We start from the raw sequence: 15677 nt of genomic DNA, 5'->3' as shown, positions 1-15677 counted from the left end.
GAGAGTGGAGCTGGGTGATTACATTGCAATGTTTTAATTTGTCTTCAGACAAATTCTCATAAGCTTTCACGAGAAAATCTCCCATTAGATGTAGTCATTTAATTTAAGAACAGTTGGGAGAGGAAGATGAACTAAGATGACAGATGGAGGAATGCAGATGTATGTCTTAGAGGGACGCAGAAGCATTCCGAGGATTTGGCATCCAGCGAAACACAATGTCAGCGTCTACTGATTGTGCCCATGGACTTCAGAAGTTGTCAAGAAATCATTAGAATACAGGGATTTTTTCCGATGACAAGCAGTTTTCATTATTTCCTTCTGTCGGCAAAGTCATAGCAAGATCAACTAAAGAACTGGTTATTCCCCCACCCCCCAATACCCCAAATCTAGCAAATACAAAAAAAATTTTGAGTAGACTTATAGGAAGGCAAAACAATACAAAAGCATTATAACAAAGCTGCTGTTTGAGATAAGTTTCCTTTGGTCACACTGCCACAAAGATAATTTTTTTTAATTCCATGCTTTCTCTGGCTTCCTTCATCCAGATTTTCTGAATATCCTAATTTGGTGTTTGTATCATTCAACATCTATTACTGTTTTAGGACCACAGTTATTATTTTAATTATAATTTAAAGCTGCCTAATATACCCGGAGGTCACTGGGCACCTAAAAGAAATAAATAAAAACAACTTGCCATTTTTAAAAGCAGTATGTTTATTTGCAAGTCCCACGAGCCACTCAACCAAGACATCATAAAACCTTCAAATAAACTAAAACGGAAACAAAATAAAATACCCGTTCTTAATCTCCTTAGAAGGCACGCAGGAGAAAGTTGCAGCTAGCTGAATGCTGACATGAGAACTCTGAGGGCGATTTCATTACTGAGTTCAGGAACTGAAGTGTGTATCTCAACATCCACATTCCATATTCCAAGCTGCCGTGGGTTTACAGTCCCTGAGCCTTGATGTAAAGTTTTAGTCAATGAGAGGTCAGTATAGCGATGAATCTGGTGCAGAAAAAGAAACGGGTAGGTGAGAAAGGCTTGCAAATGCCTACCTACTGTCTACTTTATCCAGATAGCACTAGCTGGCTCTCTGCAGTGTAGGTATCTACAAAGCAGTATCGATCTCATCAGCTCTGATATTTTAAAATGTAGAATTGCTGAAATATCAAAGTCTAGTGATTTTATATTTAGAAGGCAAAAGAAATTTCAAGACAGTTCCATAATGTTCCTACATGTGAGTTTCCATAACAGAAAACAGTAAAATCATTTTCCAATCATTTACTGCTAGTATTTTCCGTGTAATCAAAGCTGTTATGGTTTGTTAAGCAACAGAATTATCTAGTGGGCAGGAAGCTTATGCTGCTCCAAGACCTGCTAGCTACACAAGTATGCAAATCACCAAGTATTGTAGAAGCTATTAGATAAACATTGTCAGAATCTCCAGCAGAAAGCATCTCTTCCCTGCACCCCTAGAATTGTCTTATTTGATTGGTGCAAAAGTCATTGCAGTTTTGGCCATTACTTTTTTTTTTTTTTTTTTTTTGAGACAGAGTCTTGCTCTGTCACCCAGCCTGTAGGGCAGTGGTGCAATCTGGGCTCACTGCAACCTCTGCCTCCTGGGTTCAAGTGATCCTCCTACCTCAGCCTCCCAAGTAGCTGGGACTACAGGCATGCACCACCATGCCTGGCTAATTTTTGTGTTTTTAGTAGAGACGAGGTTTCAGCATGTTGGCCAGGCTGGTCTCGAACTCCTGACCTCAAGTGATCTGCCTGCTTTGGCCTCCCAAAGTGTTGGGATTACAGGCATGAGCCACCGAGCTCGTTGGCCATTACTTTCAATGGCAAAAACTACAATGACTTTTCACCAACCTAATAGATAGTTTAGAATGAACCTCTTTGGGAACCAAAGAACTGGACTGTCAAGTTTGGGTCACCCCAAATTCCAAAAACAAGGCAGAAGAGTGATATCCTCAGAGTGGCAAAAATGGAGTTCCCAAGATCTCCTTGTTTACTATGGAAGACATAGGAATAAAAGAAGGACAAGAAAAAGGAAAGGAAAGGAGTTAATTGATACTCAAGGTGGCAAACTCAAGTGGCTCCATGGATTAAGCAAAGAATATAAATAATCACGCCTGTAATCTCAGCACTTTAGGAGGCCGAGGCAGGCGGATCACAAGTTCAGGATTTCAAGAGCATCCTGACCAACATGGTTAAACCCCGTCACTACTAAAATTACAAAAATTAGCTGGGCGTGCTGGCATGTGCCTGTAATCCCAGCTACTCAGGAGGCTGAGGCAGGGGAATTGCTGGAACCCAGGAGGCGGAGGTTGCAGTGAGCCGAGATGGCACCACTGCACCCCAGCCTGGGCGACAAAGTGAGATTCTGTCTCAAAAAAATACATACATACATACATACATACATACATACATACATACATAAATGAAGTGAGCCTAATATAAGGCAATAGGGAGAGGTAGGGACTGCGGCAACCATGCCCAGCCTAAAAGGCAGCTGCTACTCAACTCTAGTTGAACTTTCCTAAGGCCGGTGTAACCAAGGCTTTCAATTAAGAGAAGCTGGAACTATTTTTTTTTAACCTAAAATATCTCAAATTTCGATTGTTGGCAATCAATTTGATTCAAACATCCACACATAGAATAGTGTTTTATTTGGTATGTGAAAAGACTTCCACAGGCCACATTCAGTTCATAGGTCATAAGTTTGCAACCTCTAAGAGAAGTGAGCAACTTGGAACTAAAAATGGCAGCAGGGTCGAAAGTTTGGAATGGATAATTTACATTGAAGAGTTCTTTTATTCTCTGTCCTTGGATAAGGGACAGTCTCATCAGGCCTTTGTACTAATTCCCATCTATGAAAGAAAATAAATCCTTTTTCTCTCCCATTCTATCCAATGTCCTGCAACCTAAAATAACATTTAGTTTGCTCCATCTGTTCTTTCTGATTCTCTTTGTGCATATTGAGCTGGTGAATGAACTCTGTGTGTACTGAGCTAGGCAAGGGTTTATGATCTTTTAGCCTTCTGAGATGGAGACGGATAGACGCATAGAAAGTATTCACAGAGGGTAGAAAGCTCTATTGCAAGATTTCTTGGATAAGCTATAATACAGTTTATTGGTTATTTAAGAGTATGCTTATTGATTAAAGATATTATCCTTACAACAGTCCGGGCATTTCACTTAAATATATTGGTATTCAGAGAGTGTATCAGTCAGTTTTTACTAAGTAATGATGCAGTAACAAATAACCCCTGAGTCTCAGTGATTTGCAACAAAGATACATTTTTGTTCAATCAACACAGGTTGATTGCATCTCCCCTCTATTTTGTCTTTATTCTGAGACCTGAGCTGAAGTTGCTGCTTGGGCCTGGCTTCAAAGCATTCTCATGCTAGAAGGGAGAAGAGAAAAATCACATGATGACTTTTAAAATTTCTGCTCAAAAGTAGCAAACATCACCTCCTCTTACATTTTATTGGCAGCCAAAGCAAGTCACATGGCCAAGTCTGATGTTGATGAGATGGGAGAAGGATAATCCTCCCATAGGGAAGGGTAATACTTGGAAACAATTTAAAAAAAATCTTCCACAGAGGATACTGTCTCAGGGACTTAGAAATAGAGAAATAAGAACTAACAGGGAGCCAGGTGCAGTGGGGCACACCTGTAATCCCAGCACTTTGGGAGCCTGAGGCAGGAAGATCACTTGAGCCCAGGTGTTCAAGACCAGCCTGGGCAATACAGCAAGACCCCATATCTACAAAAAAAAAATTTAGTTAGCTGGGTGTGGTAGCACGTGCCTGTGGTCACAACTGTTAGGGAGGCTGAGGCCGGAGGACCACTTGAGACCAGGACTGAGCCATGATCATGCCGCTGCATGCCAGCCTGGGTGACAGAGCAAGACTGTCTCTAAAAAAAAAAAAAAAAAAAAGAGGTGGGAAGATTAACAGGGAAGGTCACTAACAGCTATTGTTAGAAAAACAAAGCTAGTCCTCAAAGTCTGTTCTGACCCTGCAAGGGGCCATTGAGGTCATCTGAGTGGTGAGTGGTTAAAAGCATGGTACCTGAAGTCAGACTTGCTGGGTTCAAATCGTAGCTCTACCATTTACTATCTGTAAGACCTTGGATACATTACTCAACCCTTTTGTGCCTCAGCTTCCTCTTTTAAGCACACCTACCTCACAGGGCTATTGGGGGGATTCAGCAAATGAGTATTAGATATAGATGTAGACATAGATATAGATAGACACAGAGAGCATTTGAAACAGTATTTGGCACATAATAAGTATTGGCTATCACTACAGCAATTATAAATGGAAAGCCATCAGTCCAAATGCATCTCAGCTACCTAGATTACGCCAGGTAAGAATCCCATATGAAAATGCAGGTACCTGTGGGAGGGCTAAAACATTAAGTTCAGCTAATACTTTCTTGGGGATTACTGTGAGAGCAGCTTCTAACAGGATATGTTCCAAGAGAGGGATCTGGAGATGGAGAAAACAGAAGTTGGTGGGCAGGAACCCCCAAAATACCACAAAGAAAGTACCACAAACTAGGTGGCTTCAATGACAGAAATTTATTTTCTCATAATTCTGCAGGCCAGAAGCCCAAGATCAAGGTGTTGGGTGGACTGGTTTCTTCTGAGGCCTCTCACCTTGGCTTATAGCTGGCCATCTTCCTCCAGAGTGTTCACATGGTCTTTGCTCTATGTGTCTGTGTCCGAATCTCCTCTTCTTAAAAGGACACCAGTCTTATTGGATTAGGGTCCACCCATATGCCCTCAATTTACCCTAATGACCTCTTTTTTTTGAGAGAGTCTCAAGTAATTCTCCTGCCTCAGCCTCCCTAGTAGCTGGGACTACAGGCACTCGCCACCATGCCTGGCTAATTTTTGTGTTTTTGGTAGAGACGGGGTTTCACCATGTTGGCCAGGCTGGTCTTGAACTCCTGACTTCAGGTGATCCACCCACCTCAGCGTCCCCGAGTGCTGGGATTACTGGCCTGAGCCACCACGCCCAGCCCCGAATTACCTCTTTAAAGGTCTTATCTCTAAATACAGTCACATTCTGGGATACCGGGGGTTGTGGACATAATTCCACCATAACACTCAGTTACACATTAGAATCCCCAAGAGATGCCCAGACCATGCCCTAGACCAAAAGCATCAGAACTTCTGTGGGTGAAATACAGGGCTCTGAACTTCTTAAAACACCCCAGTGTTGCCAAGGTTGGTCATCACTGGAGCAGCTGGCCTTCCACTCAGAGCACTCTTTGGTGGTCCATATTTTGCTGTGCCATGCATCTTCATGAATTTCTCCATCACGATCGGCTGAACTGACCAGGAGAAGAACACTTGCTGACGAAGACGAGAGGGAGAGATGGCCAACATCGAGCATTTGTCTTCCCTCTCCTCCTGATTGATCACTTTATACAATAATAAAACTTTTAAAAGGTTGAACCTGAACTGAGGCTGTGACTGTGACACAGTTAATCAAACTCTTGAAGAATCATGTTACATTATGTGCTTCAAGCATTGATCCACTTCACTAAAAGTTGGCCTGAAATACAGCCTAGACACGGGATATTGGATCTGTAAGAAACGGCCGGGATTCTGTCAATTGCTTTGTGTCTCTGTGTGATATGTGGTCCTATAGCAGACCAGATCATAAAGCAGGACAAATTCCAATGCATCAGAGAGGACATCATCCAGTCCCCAGCTGGCCCCAAATTGCTAGGAGTGGAACTACAGGGAAGAGAGAGCTGATTACGGCGTGTTCCTGAAACCTGCTGTCATAATACCTTCATCCACGAGGCTCCCAGTCTCCTTCCCTGTTCTTGAATTGATTCCAGACAATACCAGGATCTCTGACACCATAAAGTTTTCTCCAGGGAGGCACAAGTTTGGGTACTCTCTAAATCAAAGTTTTAAAGGACCAAGTGCATCCCCTCTCCACTGTTTTTTTTTTTTTGAGACAGAGTCTTGCTCTGTCACCCAGGCTAGAGTGCAGTGATACACTCAAAGCTCACTGTAGCTTCATTCTCCTGGGCTCAAGTGATCCTCCCACCTCAGCCTCTGGAGTAGCTGGGACTACAGTTGTGTGCCACCTCGTGGGGCTAATTTTTAAATTTTTGTAGAGATGGGGTTTCAGTGTGTTGCCCAGGCTGGTCTTGAACTCCTGGCCTCAAGCAATGTTCCTAACTTGGTCTCCTAAAGCACTGGGATTACAGGTGCGAGCCACTGCACCAGACCCTCATCTCTCTTGCATCACAGGGAGGCATCAAGCCAATAATGATATCTAGCATCTCTGTGCAGTGCTTTCTAGTTAACTGAGCAGTTAAACATCCCCAAACATTTGAGCCTCACAATAGCTCCATGAGGTAGGTGAGCCAAGATTTTTGATCCCCATTTCCCAGAAAATGAAACTTGCTGGGAAAGGAATGTGAGTTGCCGAGATCATAGAATGTGTGGTAGAACTGGAATACAGTACCTAGTTTTAAGACTCGGATCCAGTGGCTTTTGGTAACTCCTTGCTCCAGGCAACATTGGAGACCACAAAAGAAATCAGATCTTGTACTGGCCCTAGGCAAAATCAGGTAAAGGCAAAGCTCCTTTGATGCTTTCGCCCTCTCCTCTGGATATCCCTCCCACCCCGTGAGGTTCACTGTGTCAGCTCACACTTTGACTAGTATCTCTGGGTCCTAAAGCCTCTCTGTCTCTCTGTGTTCCCCTCTTAAAACTACCCTGTCTTACTTAGCTGGCCCAGTAGGAAGAATCAGACGTGCCCTCAAAGCCCAGCTTGACCTAGCTGCATGACCTCGGACAAGTTACATTTTGCTTTTGCGTTTCCTCTTCTGTGAAATGGATTTTTACTAGAACCTACTTCCTTAGGGTTGAATGAAAGATTGTATGAGTCAGGTACATAAAGCACTCTGGACCATGTATCGTGTTTATTAAGTACTTCACGGCCGGGCGCGGTGGCTCATGCTTGTAATCCCAGCACTTTGGGAGGCCGAGGCGGGTGGATCACGAGGTCAGGAGATCGAGACCACGGTGAAACCCCGTCTCTACTAAAAAAATACAAAAAATTAGCCGGGCGTGGTGGCGGGCGACTGTAGTCCCAGCTACTCGGAGAGGCTGAGGCAGGAGAATGGCATGAACCCGGGAGGCGAAGCTTGCAGTGAGCCGAGATTGCACCACTGCACTCCAGCCTGGGCGAACGAGCGAGACTCCGTCTCAAAAAAAAAAAAAAAAAAAAATTAAGTACTTCACAAAGGCGGTTGTTTTTTTAAATGATTTATATTTAGGCATTCATTATATATAACAGGCATAGTAGCTGACCTTTTGCAGGTCGTGCTATGTAATGCTGTGCATTGACTCGTTCTCATGGTATTTTCATATGTTCTTTCATTGAATTCTAATGTCAACCCTAGAAAACAAGTCCTATTATTACTCCCACTTTACAGATAGAGAAACTGAGACACAAAGAAGTTAACAAGAGCCAGCAAGGGACAGGACCTGGATTGGAGCCCAGGGGGTCTAACTCCAGAACCAGCACAACCAGCTCAGGCACAAAGATGCAGTTGCAGAGGGGTTGGTGACAAATGTCTAATAGTGCCCCTAGCCATTTGCATTTTACAATAAGACTGTCTGGGCCCAGCGTGGTGGCTCACGCCTGTAATCCCAGCACTTTGGGAGGCCGAGGCGGATGGATCACCTGAGGTCAGGAGTTCGAGACCAGCCTGGCCAACATGGCAAAACCCTGTCTCTACTAAAAATAAAAAAGCCAGGCTTGGTGGCAGGCACCTGTAATCCCAGCTACTTGGGAGGCTGAGGCAGGAGAATCGCTTGAACCTAGGCAGTGGAGGTTGCAGTGAGCTGAGATCGCCTCCACTGCACTCCAGCCTCGGAGACAGAACAAGACTCCATCTTAAAAACAAAAACAAACTATTGTTTTGTTTTGTTCTTTGTTATTTTCTTCCCTATATACTCCACACTTTAAAAAGTAATGAACATCATGTTTTAAAATGATAGTGTAAACCCAGTCACTGGCTCCACCTCAGTGTCACTCTCCTTGTCCTCAAGTTGCCTACTGTCTCAGTGCAAAGCTAGACTTTGTAGACCCTCTCGGAGAAGAGTGTATGGTGCCAGGGATCCTGGTATTGTCTGTGAAGACCAAAAGGATGAAAGAATTGGAGCACACAGCAAGATGGGATATAATTAAGTGCCCAAGAACGCAGAGCCATCTCTTGAGACTGTAGGAGTACAGCTCTCTTTCCAAACATGGTATTTTCCCTGATGTTTTTTTTTTCCTCCACCAAAAATTTTCCACTTTAATTATGTGGGTTAGGTTAGAGGAGCTCACCTTCGGAACTTTACATGCGCAAACGGCTAATCCCTTCCATAAGGCACATTTCTGGGAAAGCCCAAAAATAAATGTTTACAGTCTGTGCTGGAATAACAGAACCCAGTGGAATCAGAAATGATTTAAGCATTATAAGTCCATGCCCGAAGAAACAATTTTGGGAGAGCTCTCGCCTCTGCGTTCTGGAATTCTGGCCTTCATTGTCACAAAGAGTGGAATCACTGGCAATGCTCTCGGGTTAGACACTTTCCCTGTTTTCCTGCTTTTGCCTTAAACACACGGAGGATGGTTAATTAAAACCATATTTAAAATATGAAGTCGACTACCTAAAGGAATGAAGTTTATTAAAATTGCTAAGCGTTAAGTACAGAAACTTAAAATAGCCTGAGCACACTCTCCTTAGCCCATACCCAAAATATCGGTTGAAAGGAGCATGAGCACAGACATTAGTGAGTGGGCACGCACACACACACGCACATACACAAGCGTGCACACATGCACACACGGGCGCACACATGCACATGCACACACGCACACATGTGCATGCACACACACGCACACATGTGCACACACTACACGTCAATACATTGATATATCAGTAAACAGAATGCATTTCTCAAGTAACCAGCATTTGACAAGCAGAGGGCAAAGATGATCTCCTAATTAAAGTACTTAGAAGGCTGTTACGCCTCAAAATTGTGAAATGGTCTCATGAGCTCAGAGAAAATAGAGACTGACACTAGATATCACTTCAACTCTGTGTGTGTGTGTGTGTGTGTGTGCATGTGTGTGTGTGTGTGTGTGTGTCATAGTCTCTGCCACCCAGGCTGGAGTGCAGTGGTGCAATTTTGGCTCACTGCAACCTCCACCTCCCAGGCTCAAGTGATTCTTATGCCTCAGCCTCCCGAGTAGCTGGGATTACAGGAACCCACCACCACGCCCGGCTAATTTTTGTATTTTTAGTAGAGATGGGATTTCGCCCTGTTGGCCAGGCTGGTCTTAGAAACTCCCGATCTCAAGTGATCCACCCACCTCAGCCTTCCAAAGTGCTGGAATTACAGGTGTGCCCCTCTGCGCCTGGCCCGCTTCAACTCTTTGAGGCTCAGTTTCTCCACCGGTCATCTGGGGTCAGTGATATCCCCTTTGGAAGAGTGCGGGGAAGGTTTAAGGAGAGACTTAGCACAAAGTAAGTAGGCACTTGGTCAGTGTAATGCCCCTTTCTCCCCAGGATCTCTTTGGGGTTCAATTGATAAAAGATGAACATTACTCCAACAACCTCATGAGGTGACTGTTACTATCCCTGTTATATAGATGAGAAACTCTTCCGAAAAGTATTATTTGATGGTCTCTTCTAATGCTAAGGAATTCCCTGGTTTGTATCACAAATGAGTGGGGAATTGATCTGGAGTTTCAGAAACAACCAGGATTTGGGGAACAAGTGGAGAAGGATATTTCAGACAGGATCAAACTCTACAGAGGCTTGTAAGAGAATAGGGAGTATAAAATGGTAAAAGATCAAAAGAAATGCAACCTTTTCTTCTTCTCCTTCCATATAGAGTGCTTGAGAATGGGTCAGTCAGTGAATTTATTTTCCTTGGCTTATAGTACCCGTTATTTATTAAGTACCCAAGCTGAGAGCCAGTATAGGAAAATGGTTAAGAAAAAGTGCTCTGGAGTTGGTATGCCTGGGTTTGGATTCCTGCCTATCATTTATAAGCTGTGTGACCATGGGGAATTCTTTCGACCTCTCTGAGCGATAGGTTTCACAATTGTAAAATGAAGACAAGAATAGATTCTTCACACGGTTGCTTTGAGAATTAATCAAGTTAATATATGCAGAGCTTTTGCCATGCCTGCACCTGTGAACATTCAGCACATGGTAATTTGTTGTTGTTGCTGTTTTCATGTGCTTTATATAAATAAACCAAGATTTGGGTGGATTAGGAAATAGACCAAATCACCCAAATAGTAACAACTGGTAGAGACAGGATTCTAAAACCCAGCCCCCTGTATCAGTCAGAAAAGGTTCAGTTATGCTGGGTAACAAACAAGCCCAAAAATTAAGTGATGTGACACAATAGAAGTTTATTCCTTATTCACTCAAAATTCATTGCAGTTTTGGAAAACTATGCATCCGTTTGCTTAACATTCCAGATAGTTTCACTCTTATCCATATCAACACTAGTACCCAGGATCACGGTGGCAAGCAAAGAACAGGAAGGTTGTACACCAGTAATTAAATGCTTCTACCCAGCAGGGACATGCGTCACTTCTATTCACATTTCATTGGCCAAACGAGTTACATGTTCACATCTAATTCAAGAAAAAGAATTACAATGCTTCTGAGGGCATAAAAGTTCAGGAAAATAAGTCATCAGCCAGTCTCTTAACTACACTATACGGCACCATTCTGCTTCTGTCTGTGATAGGACCAACCATTGTCCAACTTTCTCTGCAGCCGTTAGTTTCAACAGCCCTTACTGAGGTTCAGGAAAAAGCATCGGGGTTTTAAATGAACTAATTAATCAGCAACTGTTCCATAACATCCAGCCTGCACCCTGTTCCTTTCTTGCCTGTCAGCAGTGCTCCGTGGTCAGTGGCGGTCCTCAAGTGCCCCAGTCAGCTCGGCTGAGCCCAAAGCCTCCCATCTCTGCATTCAGGGGCTCTCTTCTTCCCCCATCCATCACCAGCGACCAGTGATCTTGCCTGTCGATGCCCGGCTCTCGCTTGATGTCTCAGTTCCGGAACAGAGATGCTCCAGCTGCTACCTGGGAAGGCTCTGGCCCCCAAAATATTTAGTTAGCAGCCATTCATTTAAGTGCAATTGACTTTTTATCGGCTTTCCTCTGTACGGCTGCCACCAGCGAAGGCTGTTTCCTTCTTCCCTCTTCTCTGCCTGTCAGTTCCCTCCACATTCCTATCGGCAGCCTTTAGCTCTGATCGATACTAACCGCTGTGTAACAGCTCACGCACGACTGCTCTGGTTTGCATCGATCAGACCCTTCTTCCAACAGGTAGTCAGCTATTTGAGGCAATGACTTGAGATAAACACCTACTTTTACTTCAGGCTAATTCATTTCAGGTGGATTTCAAGGAGGCTCTGCACCCCGTCTCTTAGACAAGCTGAAATTGGAGAGTCAAGATCCACGCATTGCATGCTTGAGATCCTAGGAGACCTTCCTTCCTCTCCCGTTTTCTTTTTCTTTCCCTTGTATTTTGTAAGTGCCACTTATAAACAAGATACCAGGACTCGGGATGTTGAAAATGCCACTTCAGAAAATGTGTCGGCCATCCATCCCTCTATCCTTTTAATGAGATGCATCCGGGACTGCAGGAAACCAAGGCTGCTGCGGAGGCAGCATTGTCGCTGGGCAACCAAGCATCCTTCCAGCTGCCCCAGAACGAATCTCACAATGTCCTGCAACCCTGGTCCTCTCACCACCTCAGGGGGCGGTCCTTGAATCCACCCCCATCCTTGTTCCAGGCTCACAAGTGAAATTTACCAGGAGCTGATATTGCAAAATAGATTGCTATTTCGCAACTGATTGCAGTGTGTGGGAGTGGTACGACTTATTAACATGTGCACTATAACCAAAGAACACACAAGACTGGCTGACGTATACTTTTTTTTCCAACATGTACTCTAAGTGTGGCTGAATGATACATCTGATACTGTCATTCACCTATCACCTGGCTCCCAAACCTCCCATCTGTTTCTGTTCCTTCAGCCCCCCCCACTTGACACATCCAGTACTTCAGTCCCCAAGTCCTGTTGTGCTTCCCCTAGCAGCGCAATGCCCTTGCCTCTTCCCTCCATGTAGGCTGCTATCATCCCCATTCAAGCCCTCATCACCTAGTGCTTGGACCTGTGCACTATCCTCTCACTGATTGCCTGGCTTCCAGTTGCTCCCTGCTTTGTTAGTTTGGCCGTGCACACAGATAAATTTCCTGGTGCCCCGCTGTGATTGCCTTTCTCTTCTCTGAAGTCCTCAGTGGCTTCCCAGAGTCTCCCAGAATGGAGGACAAATTCCTCCGCCCATCATTCTAGTCCTTGGCTCTCTCCCCAGACTGTCTTTCCCCATTCTACAGCACAAACCCCACACTAGTCCATGTGAATGACTCACTGCTTCCTCTATGTGCATTTTTCAGCTCTGCGCCTAAGAAACAAATGCTGTGTCCCACACCCTCTTTGAAATTGGTTCAAATCCTGGCTCCATTACTTATTACTGTGTGACCTTGACTGAGTTATCTAAATTCTCTTTGCCTCAATTTCTCATCTGTGAAGTGGGATAATAATGGTACTGTGTTAAGATTCTCTAGAGGGACAGAACTAATGGAATAGATGTGTGTGTGTGTATATATATATATATATATATACACACACACATCTATATATATGGGAGTTTATTAAGTATTAACTCACACAATCACAGCTTCCCACATTAGGCCATCTACAGGCTGAGAAGCAAGGAGAGCCAGTCCAAGTTCCAAAACTGAAGAATTTGGGGTCCAATGTTCAAAGGCAGGAAGCATCCAGTACAGGAGAAAGATGTAGGCTGGAAGGCTAGGGAGCCTCTCTCTTCACATTTTTCTGCCTGCTTATATTCTAGCTGCACTGGCAGCTGATTAGATGGTGTCCACCCAGGTTAAGGGTGGGTCTGCGTTTCCCAGCCCATTGACTCAAATGTGAATCTCCTTCTGCAACACCCTCACAGACACACCCAGGATCAATATTTTGTATCCTTCAATCCAATCAAATTGACACTCAGTATTAACCATCACAGTACCTACCCCATAAAGTGGCTATGAAGATTAAACAAATTAATGTATGTATGACATCCAGAATGCTACCTGCACATAGTAGGTTCCATGTCAATGTTTGCTCTATTATTTTCTTCATCTCTCCAAGCCACCACTCAAAGCAGACCTCCTCCATGAGTATTCTGCAGGTCGCCCTAGCAAAAAAAAAAAACAAAAAAAAAACTCAATTCCTCTTCTGCCACCCACAGCTCTTGGTTTCTTCCAATAATATAATAATATTACAGCAAACAGTGACTGGGTGCTAGGTACATGATCAGGGCTTTCCTATGCATTATTGCCTTTAAATCCATGAGCTGGATACCTTCCATTTGCCCCAGATCTACTCTCCCACCTTCTCCACCTTGCTTTTTGCCACAGGAGGCTGATTTGAAGCCTTGTGGCTTCTAGTTGGATTTGGCCAATGAGGATCACTGGCAAAAATAGGCAAGAGGAAGAAGTTAGATCAGAGTTTGTATTTTCCCAGCCCCCTCCCAGCCATGTCACTGCGGAACAGACTCATTTCTCAACACAAGGTTATGGGTCCTGTTAAGCAGCCCTCTTGACCCCACCTGCTCTGTCCCCAGCTTCTCATCACCATGCCCTGTCCTTGCTTCCCACCTGGGTGCTATCACAACCTCAGGGCACTGCACTCTCTCTTGTGTTTCCCTGAACCCTGACCACATCTTTGTAGATGTAATAGCCCCTATATAAACTCTCCTCAAGTTATCCTAATACAGGTGTGTGACCCTGGCCGACACAGTTCTCATTACAACCCTGCAAAGCATGTACTGTCACTGTTACTGTTGTTATCAAATGTGTCCAGGATTATATCTAAGTGGTGGGACTGAACCCGCCTGGCTCCAAAGCCCACACTCTGAATCGCTCTAGGGTATGGTCTGAATGTTGAAACCTAACTCTCAATGTGACGATATCAGGAGGTGGGGACTTTGGGAAGTGATTAGGTCATAGGGGTGGAGCTCTAATGAATGAATGGAATTAGTGATCTTATAAAAGAGACCCAAAGAGCTAGTTTGCCCCTTCCACCGCATGAAGACACAGCAAGGAGACACCATCTATGAACCAGAACGCAGGACCTCACCAGACACCAGATCTGCCTTCCCCAGTGCCTTGATCTTGGACTTCCCAGCCTCCAGAACTGGGACAAATACATTTCTGCTGCTTAAAAGCTACCCAGTTTATGGTGCTTTGTTACGGCAGCCGGAACAGGCCAAAACACACTATTATAATAGCTCTCCTATACGAGGTTGTAAAGTGATTATTTCTACATGGATTTTCCCACCTGTGACTCAAACTGTATTAGTTGGTTGATTGATTGGTTTTGCCATCTGTCTTAGTTCATCTGTACTGCTATAACAAAACACCACAGACTGGGCAACTTATAAACAATAGAAATGTATTTCTCACAGTTTTGGAGACTGAGGAGTCCAAAATCAATGTACTGACACATTTGGTATCTCGTGAAGTCCCGTTCCTCATAAATGGCATCTTCTTGCTGGGTCTTCATACTGCAGAAGGGGCAAACAAGCTCCCCCAGGCCTCTTCTGTAAGGGCATGAGTCCCATTCAGGAGGGCTCTACCCTCATAATCTAATCACTTCCCAAAGACCCTACCTCTTAATGCCCCTAAATTGGGGATTAGGTTTCAACATATTAATTTCCAGGCAACACAAACATTGAGACCATAGCACCATATTTTTAAAATATCCAAAACTTAGAGGCTTAAAACAGCAATCATTAATTAGCTCACCATCCTGGAGGCTGGCAGTTTGGGTTGGGCTTAGCTGGGAGGTTCTTCTGTTGAGTTCACCTGAACTTGTGTATGTGGCTACAGTCAGGTGAGGACTGTCTGAGGCCTGGTGGTCCCAGATGGTATCACTTATGTGCCTGGAACCTGGGAGGGATCCACAAGGGTGACCAGGCTATGTGTCTCCAGGATCTAGTAAGCCAGTCTAGACTTCTTCACATGATGGCTGGATTCCAAAAACAGCAAAAGAGAGCAAACCCCTCTGTGCAACTGCTTGTCAAGCTTCTGCTTGCATTAGGTGTCCTGATGTCCCATGAGCAGTATAACCCAGATTCAAGGGCTGGTGAAACTGACTCCACCTCTTGGTGGGAGGAGCTACAAAATACTGCAGACTTTTTTTTTTTTTTTTTTTAAATCTACCACATGGGACACTCCTTTCCGGAAAGATCTATGCCTTGACAACTTCACATCCTGTATCCTCATAGCCCAAGTCAGAAAAGCCATGTGGGGGCTGGCCCTGTGTTTTAGAGGGTGGGGAGAGTCCTCTTTATAGCTTGGTGAACATCTGACACTCTTCCTGCCTGTTACCACCAGACTGAAAATAATTCTGAAAGGGAAGTCTCTTAAAACGTAGCATGAGAGAGTGGAATTTTTTTTTAATTAGGCTTCAGCAGAATTTTTAAAAGAATCTTTTCTTTTCTTCAGCTGCCTCTCCCTCGTTATACATTTTAAC

The 15677-nt window shown here is 44.2% G+C and overlaps 1 long non-coding RNA gene across 1 annotated transcript; it reads right to left on the bottom strand.

Moving 5' to 3' along the window:
• Positions 1-801: 801 nt before the first annotated feature.
• Positions 802-15008, bottom strand: LOC134731701 (uncharacterized). Its single transcript, XR_010114175.1, has 3 exons — positions 14948-15008; positions 13232-13335; positions 802-1006 (listed from the first exon to the last, which is right to left on the bottom strand). It is a non-coding gene; the product is annotated as an uncharacterized lncRNA (long non-coding RNA).
• Between the last annotated feature and the right edge of the window lie 669 nt (positions 15009-15677).

The sequence above is a fragment of the Symphalangus syndactylus genome, chromosome 11, assembly GCF_028878055.3.
Source record: "Symphalangus syndactylus isolate Jambi chromosome 11, NHGRI_mSymSyn1-v2.1_pri, whole genome shotgun sequence".
NCBI lineage: Eukaryota > Metazoa > Chordata > Mammalia > Primates > Hylobatidae > Symphalangus > Symphalangus syndactylus.
The sequence above is the reverse complement of the archived record's forward strand: the minus strand, read 5'-3'. Positions and strand labels throughout refer to the sequence as shown.